Below are 13,853 nucleotides of genomic sequence, written 5' to 3'. Positions count from 1 at the left end.
TTGTATTTTTTGTTCATTTTTATCATTGTCTTTAATCTCGGCATTAAGTCTCTTCGTCTTTTTTTTTGTTAGAACTAGAATGACAAAGGAATCGGTTTTTAAAATTCCTTTTGTTTTTTAATTTTGAGTTATTTTAAATTTTTTTTCTTTTTATTTATATTTTAAATTATGATTTTTTTTATTAATTATTTTAAATTTTTTGTTCAAAGGTTTTTTTTATGACCACAAATACTACTCGCCCTTCTCATTTTTGACTTCATTTGTATTTTAATTCCCTACACTTATATTCAAGTGTTTGAACATATCCAACAACATAGACACCCCGACCCGAAACCAAATTTTCGGGACAACTAAACCCGACAGAGGACCAAACTATTAAAGGGTACGTCGATCCAGGTCGGTTTCTCAGATAACACAAGCCGAACCGAATGTTGCTGACCGCTACAATCCATCAAACGCATCAATATGACATTATAAATTCATACGAAACATAAATAATTCAAATTTATCCAGTCTTATTACTTGGCCATAGCCGGTCCAACATTAGCCGACTTCTGATACACCCTCACGACCGCCATCCCATCACTTCCGTCATCTTTGACCCTCCACGCCCGATCCTTCTTTCTTTGATGCTTTTTATGCTGCTTATAAGATGCACCCGAACTCACCTTTTTCCTGGCCCCATGAGCCGCTTTAACTGGACCTAACCCATTAGCCATGTCAAAAGACTTACGGTCATCCATGACATCATCAAGCCTCGGCTCTGACCCACCTGCATCTTCCCCTGTTTCATCATAAGAATCCGATTCATCACCCTCACTCAAGTCAGACTCACCTGCATCGCTTAATCCAGACTCGTCATCTGGCACGCCTGGTGGCAGCTCAAAATGAGGCAGCTTCCCGTCAATATAATCCTTCAAGATTTGGCGGGCAGCTTTTGTTTCATCGGGTAACCCACTTGACGCAACGAACCCACGAGACGCGCAATACGACCGGAGAAGCTCGGATGCAAACGGAGGTCTGTTTGCCGGCTCGTATGGCTTCGGCTTTGGTAGCTTGATGTTGTACACACCCTCAATGACGTGGCGTGGGACCCGGTCGGCGACCACTTGGACTGCCTCCCGATGCTCGGTCATTCTGTGAATCGGTACAACCCCGGAAGCAATCATTTCATATCTCGAGCTTGTGAAAGACGGGAATACTAATCCGGGACAGTCGCATAAAGTCAACTTTTCGGTTATTATGAGTGTTTGGAAATGTTTGGTTTTCCCTGGAGTTGATGTCACGCCAGTTCGTTTCGCACCGACTAGCGTGTTAATTGTTGAACTTTTACCGACGTTAGGGTACCCCACAAATCCCAATCACATGGTCGGTTTTCGCATAGGTTGACTTTTGGTGCTCGGTTGTCGCATCCGTTGACTCTTGGTGTAGGTCGGGTCTCATATTGACTATTTCCTCTGCCTCCGATTGTAAACGGGATAGAAGCTCATCCCTTCCGTATGTTTTTGTGTCTTGGTCAACAGTTTCTTGGGAAGAAAAATCAGGTTTTTTTCCTTCTAATTCTGCTGTTGCAGCCTTTGCAGACCAAAAGAGATACAGAATATCATGCATCTGGAAGTACTCGGCCCACTTCAGTCTGCAATTGAAGCCAAAAATGCGTTAAACATTTAGGAGGTGTTTGTATGTGCGGTTTAAACGTGATTATGCGATATTCGATAATCAGAATTAAGAAAATCAGCAATTCAGCATTAAAGATGGAATTTGAATTTGTAATGACTGTATTATCAGATGTTCGAGTGTTTGGTAAATCTAATAATTCAGCATATAAAATGAGCAAAAAGCTAGTGTAGTGTCAAGATGATATTTTGTAAAATGAGTAAAAGTATCACAAAAGTAGATTATATATACTGATATGAAAAAAATAGATTTAATAAAGCGTTACCATCTTATCAGTTTGGTTGCAACTGGTAACAAAAAAATTACTGATATATTAAAATAAATAGATAACCGGTTATATAGCACTAACCTCACAGAATCTGGTAAAAGATCCGCTTTATTAATCAAAAGCAGTGTCCTTTTATGCTCATGTATCTCTCTAGCATACGCCTGTGTTTATTAAACATTCGATTAATAATCCAACCCATTACAAAATAGCACTAAAAGATACGTATTAAAAAACCCTTTCTCAAGCTAAACCAATAACTGACTTTGCAATCAACTAATGATTGTCAAAGAAAACTAGGATTCAAAAGAGAAAAAACATGAATGTTCACTAATATAAATGTTTCTTCCAGGAAACAAATCTGCTTTCAAAATCAACTTGTTTAATTTTATTCATATATATATTCATCATGATTCAATAGGTTATTGGTGTGTTCTTCACAATGTTCTTGAACAAAAGAAAGTAAAAATATAACATATGAATACATATATTACAAAATCATACAGTTTTAAAATACAAGATTACCTCTAGGTCAGGACATCGATAAAACAGTGGATCTCGTGCATCAACAACCATGACAAGCTAGAAAAAGTAGGAAGCAGTTAATAGCTTGAAATAAAACAAATAATAAATGTATATGCAATAAATCAGAAAAAAAAACAAAAAAAAAACAATATAAGCGCAAGTATAGGTGATAACACTCACCAAATCACTACGTTCAACAACCCTCCAAAGTTGTCTCCATATATCCAGATTCTTCTCAAATGGTGTAAGAACAAGATTATCATTCTCCTCAAGCCTGCAAAACAAGAGTGATAATTAGGCCTGTAAATGAACCAAAGCGAACAGTTTGCGAATGTAAAAAACAAACGAACATGAACAACAAAAATGTGTTCACTTAGTTAAACCCACAAACATGAACACATGCCTCATTCATGAACAATCGTTTAGTTAGTTCCTTATAATTTGTTTTATACTCATTTGTTTACATTCATTTATGTTTGTTAGTTTATGTCTGTTCATGTTTGTTAATTTACATTTGTTAGCATATGCATTAAAAAAGTTTTGGCCTAACAACTTAGTCTAGTTTAAATAACTTATTAGGTCCAACAAATAGTTCTTCACATTCCTTATAACTAGTCCTGGCTCAGTTATGTTCATACATCTATGTTCAGTCATAACGAACAAACACAAGCAAAAAACAAAGTTCGTTTAATGTCCGCTTCGATCGTTTGTTCAAGTAAAGTTACACAATTGAACACAAACATGCTCCATTCGTGTCCTTTCAGTTCGTTTGCAAGACTAGTGACAAGGGTCATCATACTTTATGTTGGTAAGCAACATTATTAACATGGATACTAATCCAAACTATCATGAGGAAAATTTAAATTTCTAACATGAGAAAAATTTTAATTTCTAAAAAATATACAACCTTGCAAGACTACGGCGCCAAACTAAAAAGGCGCGCCTTTCATTAGCATCAAGCTCTTCAACAGTCATGTTGGCATTCCATGCTGGTCTGAAAAAATAAAACAAAAAAGATTTAAAAAGGAATTTAGAACCTTAAACATGCAAAATTAAAAGTAATAGTATTAAAAGACGCATACCTTCGTGGAACACTAAGACTGCTAGCATGTAAAGCCTCTTCTTTCTTTTGATTTTCTCTTCTTTCTTGAGGAGTCAACTCACTCGTGCTAGAACCCGACTCTCTATGTGATCAAAGAAACCATAAGTTGACCAGACACAATATAAACAAAAAATAAAAAAAAAAGATGACAATAAGCACATTGTAGGCTGATGATGAAGCTGGATATCTTAATTGACATAAAGTTTCAGAGTAATTCAGCTAATAATGAAAATTTTTCTTTACTGTTCTATTAGCGTCACTTGAGCTTTTTCCTAACAAAGGAAAATCAAGTTTCAATATTTTCCCATTATTAATTTAACTATATAAATGTTATAACTAAATAACCAAAATGGAAAGAACACAAACATTGGTTTGTATTTAGTGATTATTCTTTTCAAGCTTTATCCGAAGTAAGGTAATTGTGAAGAAAAGTCACTAAAAGGTAACAAAGTTTCAAAATTGCTCCATTTTGGTTATTCAATTTAAACAATTATGAAACTTTCACAACAATGACCCAATATTGAAACTTGAGTAACTTCATTTGAAGAACATTCATGATTATATCCTATAAACTTATAAAAGTTTGGCTAAATTTGATCGTTCGAAATTTTCTCTGCTAAATTGAGTAGATTACAAGATTAATGTGCTTTCTAGCTCAAGATTTCACAAAACTAATTTTAACATATATAAACCGGAACCATACAAACTCCAAGAAACGTAGGTAAACGTAAATACAATTTTTCATATAAAAATGACAACTCTAACTAAGAAAATAAACAGTCCAGCTGGACCTGCTACATAAATCACAGTTATATAAATTTCAAGGGCATACAATTGAGTTAATTAAACGCTCCATTATTATAATATAATCAGAAATCATAACCAATTTTGCCAAACAATAAGAACTTATTATTATTACTACGGGTGAGCAATAACCGAACCGAAATTAACCAATGAAACCGAATTAACTGAAAAGCGGCTATCGGTTATTGTTTGTCCCCTTGGTTAACCGAAATTAACTGAACCGAACCGTTGGTAGTTTCATATATTTCTAGCTTTCATACCTCCATTACATGTATGTCATGTTTGATAACACCATTTCATGTATTTATGCGTTCATTACATGTATTTATGCATTCATTTCATGTATTTCTAAGTAAAAATTTTAGGTCACAATTGATTTTGGTTATTAACAGAAACTAAACCGGAAACCAAAAAAAGTAACTGAATAAAACGAACCAATTGATTAAGGCTATTAACCGAACGAAACCCACAAATAATTTACAATAATAACATCATTTACTGAAAGAAAGAATCACAAAAAGAAAAAAACTAGGGTTTGAAAAGCGTACAAATCAATAAGCGTGTTGGGGTTATCGAGGGCGGACGGCGTCATCAGCTTGCTGAATAACGGCGTCAATATCGGCGACGTCGGTGACGGATTCAAGAACCTTCTTGTGCTGTTTATAGTAAAGCAGACCTTTTTCTTTGGATTTTGTGGTTGTGGTGCTTCACTAGGGCTCTTCCTAAACTTGATTTATCGTTTTTCCCCATTGATGTTTGTGTTAGGTATGGTAATATGGGTTGCAGAGTGTGATACAGAGGGGTTGAAAGAGGCAATCGGCAGCCTGACTGAATGGAACAAGTAAAGTAAATGACCTAAATGTTGATGTTATTGTTAGACGCCTTTTTTTATATTGTTTTCATTCAATGCTACACGGTTTATATCTAACTAATATATTAATCTGTCCTTCTAGTTGTTCAAATAGGCTTTCATGTCATCAACATTTTATAAATCTATTTTACACATATTCATAATAAAATTTTAACCAATAAATTTATTTTTATATTTGTGTAACTTATTAATATAATTATGATATTAATTATTCTATTTATTGTTAGAATTATAAAACTTATTAAATGTACTAGGTTTAAATTGTTCATCGTTTCTTCTTTAAAAGACGCATGCTTCGTTCAAAAATCATAATGCTCCCCATCGTTTGTAACCAGTTTCTTCGCCTCATCTATAACCGGTTGTTCATGATTTGTCGGTTTCATAATCCAAACAATATCAAATATGTTCATCGTTTGCCATTATCATATATGATTTATATTTTAGTGTTTAATCGATTTTTGTGAAGAACAACGTCTAATCTAATCTATCTAACTAATATATTAAAGCAACACAATTTTGTCCACATGTCCTTCACCTAGGTTGTCCACATAGGCTTCCATGTCATCAACCTTCCATAAATCTATTTTCCACATATTCACAATAAAATTAATAAATGATATTGACTTTTATATTTTTGTAACTTATTAATGTAATTATGATATTAATTATACTAATTATTGTTAGAACTATAAAACCTATTAAATTTACTAGGTTTAAATTATTCATTGTTTCTTCTTTGAAAGGCACAGCTTTGTTCTAAAATCATAACGCTCCCTATCGTTTGTAACTAGATTCTTCGCCTCATCTATAGCCGGTTCTTCATGATTTGTCGGTTTCATAATCCAAACAACATCCGTTCATAGATACATTCTCCACATTTAAACAATCTTCTGCCTTTGAAGCTTTTACAAAGTAAGTTCTTTAACTGTTAATTATAAATTTTATATTTAAACGAATTATTTCAGTAAAGTCTTTTATCGTTTGATTTAAAACAGATTACAATGGAGGTTCAGAGCTTTACAATGTTGGATGAAATTGATGTTCTCAAAACATCTCCATCCACAGTTAAGGTTAGAGTTTTGAGAGTATGGACCATCAAGGATAATAAACACTCCAAACGAGGACTTCTTGATGGAGATGGTTCTCATGGATCAATCTGTAAGTTTTTTATTGTTTTATATTTTCCTTTCTATATGCTACTCTTTTCATTAATTATTTTTTTTTTTTTGGGTAAAGGGTTTTACCAGGTTAAATTCATTCCACACAACCAACAAAGAACAAGTAATATGACAAAGTGCCATATTAGTTCTCATGTATGACATGCCATACAAGAGTAAACAAAACCAAAACCACCAAACAATGGTAAACACTGCTAAAACCTACACAAGAACCAAAGAAACAAACATAACAAAAACAAATCAACCATTATCATCAATTTGGTGTGAAACTCCTCTCGGAAAGTGCCAATCTTCGAGAACCCGATTGACCCGTTCAGAATTCTTGAACTTTAGAGTCATTAGCTTTAGGCGAGTACCCTTAATGATTTCATCAGCAACAATCTTTGGAGTCTTCCAAGAGTTCCTGAAAAGCCGGTTATTTCGTTCCTTCCAAATTACGTAAACCGAAGCCCCAAGTAACAGCCGATTAATAACATTATCAATAGAGTTGGACATTCCAAATTGAGACACATATTGAAGAATATTCGCCAAACCATTCATGCACCCCTGAAACTTACCTTTCATTTTGACAATACTCCAAACCTCAGAGGAGAACCTACACTCAAAGAAGAGATGATTACGAGAATCCAGCTCTCCATTACATAAAAGGCAGCAATACAGGTTATGATTTGGATACCCACCAATATTCCACCCCATTATACGATTTTACGTGCTCAATCTATCATGAAGCACAATCCACAACATAAAGGAGTGTTTTGGAACACATTGAGAGAACCAAACAACATGCATCCAAGAAACCTTATCAGCCGGTATTCGAAGAAGTTGTCATATTCCTGAAGCCGAGAAATTCATTGAAGTCCCATTCTCATCCATTACCACGATCTTGTCCCTCTTTTCCGGATAAATACTCACCCCCTTTAAGTTCGAAAGAATTGGGAATCTCGAAATCCAATCAGGCGGCCATCCCCAGTTATTATGATGAACGACATCATTAACACAGGTTTTTAAAGTCAAACCAGCCCCATGTATTGCTCTCGGGTTAATATAATCACTTAAAGGACATAAATCATCCCATTTATCATACCAAACTGAAGTAGATCTCCCATTACCGATTTCATGCAATATAAAATGTCTAATACGGGAACGAAACTGAAGAATTTTCCTCCACCCCCAAGTACAAGATTTAGGAATCTGCAAGCTCCAAAAATTTCGCCCCTTCATTTTATACTCATGCATCCATTTAACCCACAACGAATTACGATCATTGATTAAACTCCAAATATGATACACCAGAAGAGAGTTATTGACATCCCGGATACGCCGGATACCCAAACCACCTTCACTTTTCGGCTGACAAACAATATCCCACGAAACTTTATGCTTTCCCTTTTTGTGTCCAAAGTCCCAAAGGAAATTTTTAATCCGTTTTTCAAGATCAGCAATAAGTCTAGAAGGAAGTGAGAAAACAGCAGACCAGTAAATATATAAGGACGACAGAACAGACCTGACCAGCTGAAGTTTACCCGCAAAAGATAAAGTTTTATTCTTCCAATCTCCAATCCGATTATCCATACGATCCAGCAACCTCTTACAATCACGGTAATTTAGCCTCGTAGAAATAAGAGGAACTCCCAAGTATTTAACCGGGAGCCTACCTTCAACGAAGGGCATAATATTCAAAATACCACTTTTAACGCGATCCGAAACATTACAGAAAAATGCGGTACTTTTCGGTACACTAGGAGTAAGCCCGGACATATCTTTGAAATCATTCAGAGCCCCCATAATAGTTTTAGCAGAATCCACATCGCCTCGAGCAAACAGGAACAAATCATCCGCAAAGCAAATATTGATAATATTTAATTTCTCACAATGACGATGAAAACGAAACGAGCGTTCAATACGAACCTTTCAATGCAGAATTAACGTGAGAACTTGCATAACCAGCGTGAAAATATAAGGAGACATCGGATCACCCTGTCTTAGACCTCTTTTACCACTAAAGAACCCATGTAAGTTCCCATTTATGGATATCGAAAAAGAAGAAGTGGTTATGCATTCTATTATCCAATGAATCATCCTATCGTGGAAACCATACCCATATAGAATATCACGAATGAAATCCCAACTGACCGTATCGTAAGCTTTCTGAATATCAACTTTAATAGGGCACATCTAGGCGGACCGTTATTAGTGTGATAATTATGCATTAATTCTTGGGTCAAAAGGATGTTATCAGAAATTCTACGCCCAGGAACAAACGCAGACTGATTGATATCAATTAACGACTCCAAACCCTTCATCATACGAACCGAGATAATCTTGGTAATGCATTTATATAAAGTGTTGCAGCACGAGATGGGACGAAAATTATTAGGAGTAAAAGTGGTGGTCACTTTGGGAATAAGGGCAATAATAGTGTGGTTAACCTGTTTAAGGAGACTTCCTTTTCTGAAAAATTCATGAACCGCCAAACAAACATCTTTCCCAACAATATCCCAAGATCTTTTAAAGAAGGCCGAGGAAAAACCATCAGGCCCCGGCGCTTTGGTATTCCCAATAGAGAAAAAAGCTTCCTTGATTTCCAAATCGGATATAGGTTTAACCATCAGCTCCGCCTGAGAGGCCGAGAGCTTAGTATTAATTATCTACACATGTTTATTATTATTATTATTATTATTATTATTATTATTTCATGACAGGAGAATCGAATGCACGCTACGGTTTTTAAACCTACATTTTTTGTTTCAAAAGGTTTTTGAATGAACACTCTACACTGGGGAAAATATAAGTTTAAACCTGGTATTTATTTGTAAGCTTAGTTTTCAAATAATATTACAAAATATGTTACTAATGTGTTTTTTTTTTATTTTTTTCAGGTATAATGGTTCATTTATGTTATATTATTCCTTATTTACTAAATTATTTATTTATAAAGTATTTTCTTTTTATCTTATAGACAGTGTTTAACATCTTTTGTAATATATGCTGGTAAAAAACTTATGTCAAATATTTGTGGTGATTGAATATGTTTTTTACATTTTATATTGTTTCTTGATATGTTTTCCACCCGTGTGTAACACGGGTTATTATCCTAGTTTATATATAAAACAAAATGAAGTTGATCAAAATCAAATTAAAGTTCGATTACCAACATTGAGAGTCTATTTGCTATGAGTAATAGAATGGACGATGGAATTGAATGAGCGTGTTAATGGAGTAGACAAAGGTATGAAATAGGTTATTACTATTTTATTGAGATATTTTGTTACCATATGAGAATGAAATGAATCATTATTTTGTATTATTTGGTAGACAAAAAATAACCAAGACATAATTTAAAATGGTAGTGAGTGGCAGTGGTGGTGGGAAATAGGTGGCGATTGTGGCATTGGTGGTAATGGTGTTTGGTTGTGAAAGCCAGTGGCGGATCTAGAGAAAAGTCTCACGAGTATCCTAAAAATTTTTTTTGAACCGAGGGGCGGTAGCGAACCCATAATTTTTTTTCATATGGATTAGATATTTACGCTATATGCATGTCTAATAAACTATTCGGTTTGGGTTGGGTCGAATCATATTTTCATTTGTATCATTGAGGGCCCACAAACCACCCGATCATATTTTATTATTTTTTTGAACGACTATATGAATCAATGACCGACCGCGGGTGGGTCGAATCACATTGTTATCTTATATAATCATCTATTAATCTAGCTTTTTATTTCATAAAAAATATGCTTATATATCTTACTAATATATTAAAGCAAAACAATATCCACGTGGCATTTTCTAAAGTGTCCACATATGATAACACATAAGCTATTTTCAAAAATTAAAATATATCAAAATGATTTGTTTTTATTTCATATTCATTTCATATGAATGTATTTGTCAGGAAAATGATAAAGACATGCTAACCTTAAAGCCATGTTCAAATAATAGTGAGTTAGCAAAATATTAGAATATAAACCATAATTTTGTGTATAGCTTTATTATTTTGAATATAAACCATAATAAACACTTTAATTATGTACCAACCAACATATAATACTAACATAACCCTAGTTCGTTATTTGTATAAAAATAAAATTAATAGGTTAATATAATATTGAAATTATGTAAGTAACTGATGAAAACGATATTCTAGGTTTTCAATATCCTAAATGATTTTGGAAAACGAATATAGTAGAATGGGACTGAAACAATTTTTTTGGTTTAAAATTTTTAATGCTTTTAATTAAGTATATTTGTCTTATAAGGCATATTAAATTAAATATATTTAAATGTTTAAAAAAAGTATAAATAAAGTCATAAAATATATGTTTCTGAAGCATTTTGTTCGGAGTTATGGAAAACTAAATATTGATCTTATTACAAAAACCCTTTATACTACACAAAAATGTCATATAAACAAATGACAGAAAGTTCATATAGTAAATCATTATACATATGGATTATAATTATAATATTCAACTACAATGATTTAATGATAAACACCAAGATATACATACATACATACATACATATATGTAATTGGTATTCTCCATGTTTGCAATATTTATTCTCCATGTTTGGAGAAATTAAGAAAATACATATTTTTTTGAGTTCAAATACATATGAGAAAATATTTATATCTAAATTTGAAACCAATCTTATATAAAAAAAAACTATGCAGTATTGCTCGAATATAAGTTTAAAAACAATTTGTAGTTTACCATACAAATTCAAATTCTTCGACAATGATGCACGTTTATTTTCTTTAATTTGCAATTGCCTGTAACTTTAAAATTTTATTTTAACAGATTTGCAACTTCAATTTTAATATTTCCTTATTTTTTATTTAACCATTAATGTTAATGAATAATGTGGTTAGGATTTACATTTAATAAAAATATTGAATTCATATATTGAAATAACTTAAAATATAAGCATCATATATTGAAATGAATTGAAAAAAAAAAGTGAGAGTGACTATGAGATTGATAAGTGACAAGAATTGACAGTTTTTTATTAAAATAGATAGATAAGTACGATTATGTGTATACATATAGCATATACCTATAACAAAATACAATCAAAATTTTGCAATTATTATTATACCTAAAATCCCAAAAATTAACATGTATTATAAGTTAGAAATATTTACATGTTTCTCCTTACTAAACATTATCAATTACATATTTCCCTAACATAAAAAACATAATTACATATTTTCCCTTTCCAAATCAAATTACCCAGTTACCCTTATTTAAATTGTTAAAAGTGTTACTTGCAAGTTGCAACTAATAAATAAAATGAAATTTGTTAAAAAAACAAAGAATATATTACTTCATCAGATCGTATTCTCCCATGGCCAATCTACTTTCGTCAAGTTTCTAGCGACGACAATTCATATTTATTTCCACCATTTTACTCCATGCAACCCAACTGGTTGTCGATTCAGATCTGAATAACAAGCAAATCGTGACTGTGGTGGTCGTCGGAGATGAGATCGAGCAAAACGGCAAAACGAGATGATGGACTGTCTTGTGAAATAGAGAGAGAGAGAGATAAAAAATTGTCTCATTGGAAGTTGTAAGTCTTGGAATCTAGTTGGAGTTGACATGGGTCATGGGGGATGGGGGCTGCCAAAGTATCCGATGAAGAAGGAACTTTGTTTCAAACAAGAGGAAACATTTTGTCACACCCCGACTAGCACAATACGGAAGCGTAAAACGGGAATGTAACAGACACCTCTGGTATCAACACATTGTGTATAAAGAAACATTACAAACTAATTTACAATATATTACATTTCTTTGTTCTATCATTGTTTTACAGTCTAGGCGATACAAACAAAACTGGTTCGTTAACTATACGTTCTTACTATTAATACCCTTGCCTCTATTCACATATGTTGCCACTTTTACCTAATCATACGTTCCGCGACTTCTCCCCGAATTCCCTCGTACAAGCAAGTCTGTTATTATGTTCCGGACCACAATAACTCACTTGCCCTACAAGTTCAACCCGACATCCATCAGTATATAATATTAATTTATTATTTAATTATTTTCCCAGAGTTAATCGAGCCTACGGTTATATTTTAGGTACCCTAAGAGATAACCTAATCCTTTATAACCAATGGCTCTGATACCAACTTCTGTCACACCCCGACTAGCACAATGCGGAAGCGTAAAACGGGAATGTAACAGACACCTCTGATATCAACACATTGTTTATAAAGAAACATTACAAACTAATTTACAATATATTACATTTATTTGTTCTATCGTTGTTTTCCAGTCTATGTGATATAAACAAAACTAGTTCATTAATTATACATTCTTACTACTAACATCCTTGCCTCTATTCACATAGCATCAACCACACACTTCAGGTAAGTAACAGATCATCAAATTACTCCGATTTAGGTACACCTGAAAAGCAGTTTAAAACGGGTCAACTACTAGAGTTGGTGAGTTTCACGAGTTTCAAGAAAACAGTAATGAGTATTCACAATTCAGCACTTGTAATCATGAAATGAGTATGTATGTATGTAAATGATGTATGTGATGTAATTATGCTAAGCTACAGTGAAGCCTGGACTGTTCGTGCTGCGTGCCTCCATTTCCCACGCTCAATCAACCATTGTGGCCCCTTTCCGCCCACAACATGCCCCGGTAGCTATGTCTAACACTACATAGCTGGTTCGTAAAAATTATGGTCATGTGCAAACGGTTTTGGTGTCTCGGAAAACCGTGCCGGCTCCGTTTGGGTTTGTCAAACCAATAGTACTATTCACTAGCCACCGGCTCGAAGTTAATCACTGTGATCGTGGGGACTTTCGTGTGTTAGCACTTAGATAATTTACATCATCACATGTTTCAGATAAGTATATAGATATAAGCAAACATGCTTTTCACCCCAAAAGTTCGTAAAACAGTTTAAAAGTGGGGTCATGAAACTCACGGTTTAGTCGATAATCGGTACTGTATCAGCTCGTGGTTCGTTTGATCTGCTATCTGTAGTTCCTATAATCAATATTATAATAATATTAATATTTTAATATTATTATAATCTCAATACTAAATTGGGCTGTATAACTAATATGGGTGTAGCTGGAACGCCCAGAAAGTGGCAATAGGTTTAGGTTGTGATGTTGCTCAATGTCTAATACTTAAAACCGAACTTGGCTCAGACTCCCATTTTCCCAGCTGGGCCAAGTTGCTCTTTTACGCGTTCAGAAAGTAGTTATGGGAAAATAAGCTTGGGTAAATGTATTGGTTAATAACATGATTAAGTTATAAAGAAAGATCACATACTGGGGTCCCGGATTAGCCACGAGGCACGTTTTCGTTTATACAGTTTGATTTGAGAAGAAACGCGCACAATCCACCGGGATTGTCCAGGTTTCTCATAGAAAAGTTCATTTTTACTTAATTAGCCCAA

General features: G+C 33.7%; 1 pseudogene across 1 annotated transcript; it reads right to left on the bottom strand.

The window, feature by feature from the left end:
• Positions 1-298: 298 nt before the first annotated feature.
• LOC143608722 (GTPase LSG1-1-like) lies at positions 299-5,123 on the bottom strand (annotated as a pseudogene). The gene is made up of 7 exons (XR_013149318.1): positions 4,922-5,123; positions 3,550-3,651; positions 3,375-3,461; positions 2,648-2,741; positions 2,468-2,524; positions 2,027-2,106; positions 299-1,636 (listed from the first exon to the last, which is right to left on the bottom strand). The product of XR_013149318.1 is annotated as a GTPase LSG1-1-like (transcript).
• Between the last annotated feature and the right edge of the window lie 8,730 nt (positions 5,124-13,853).

This window comes from Bidens hawaiensis, unplaced genomic scaffold (genome assembly GCF_021521415.1).
Source record: "Bidens hawaiensis isolate Kalapana, Puna unplaced genomic scaffold, B.hawaiensis_p1.1 tig00419424_1, whole genome shotgun sequence".
Taxonomy (NCBI): Eukaryota; Viridiplantae; Streptophyta; class Magnoliopsida; order Asterales; family Asteraceae; genus Bidens; species Bidens hawaiensis.
The sequence above is the reverse complement of the archived record's forward strand: the minus strand, read 5'-3'. Positions and strand labels throughout refer to the sequence as shown.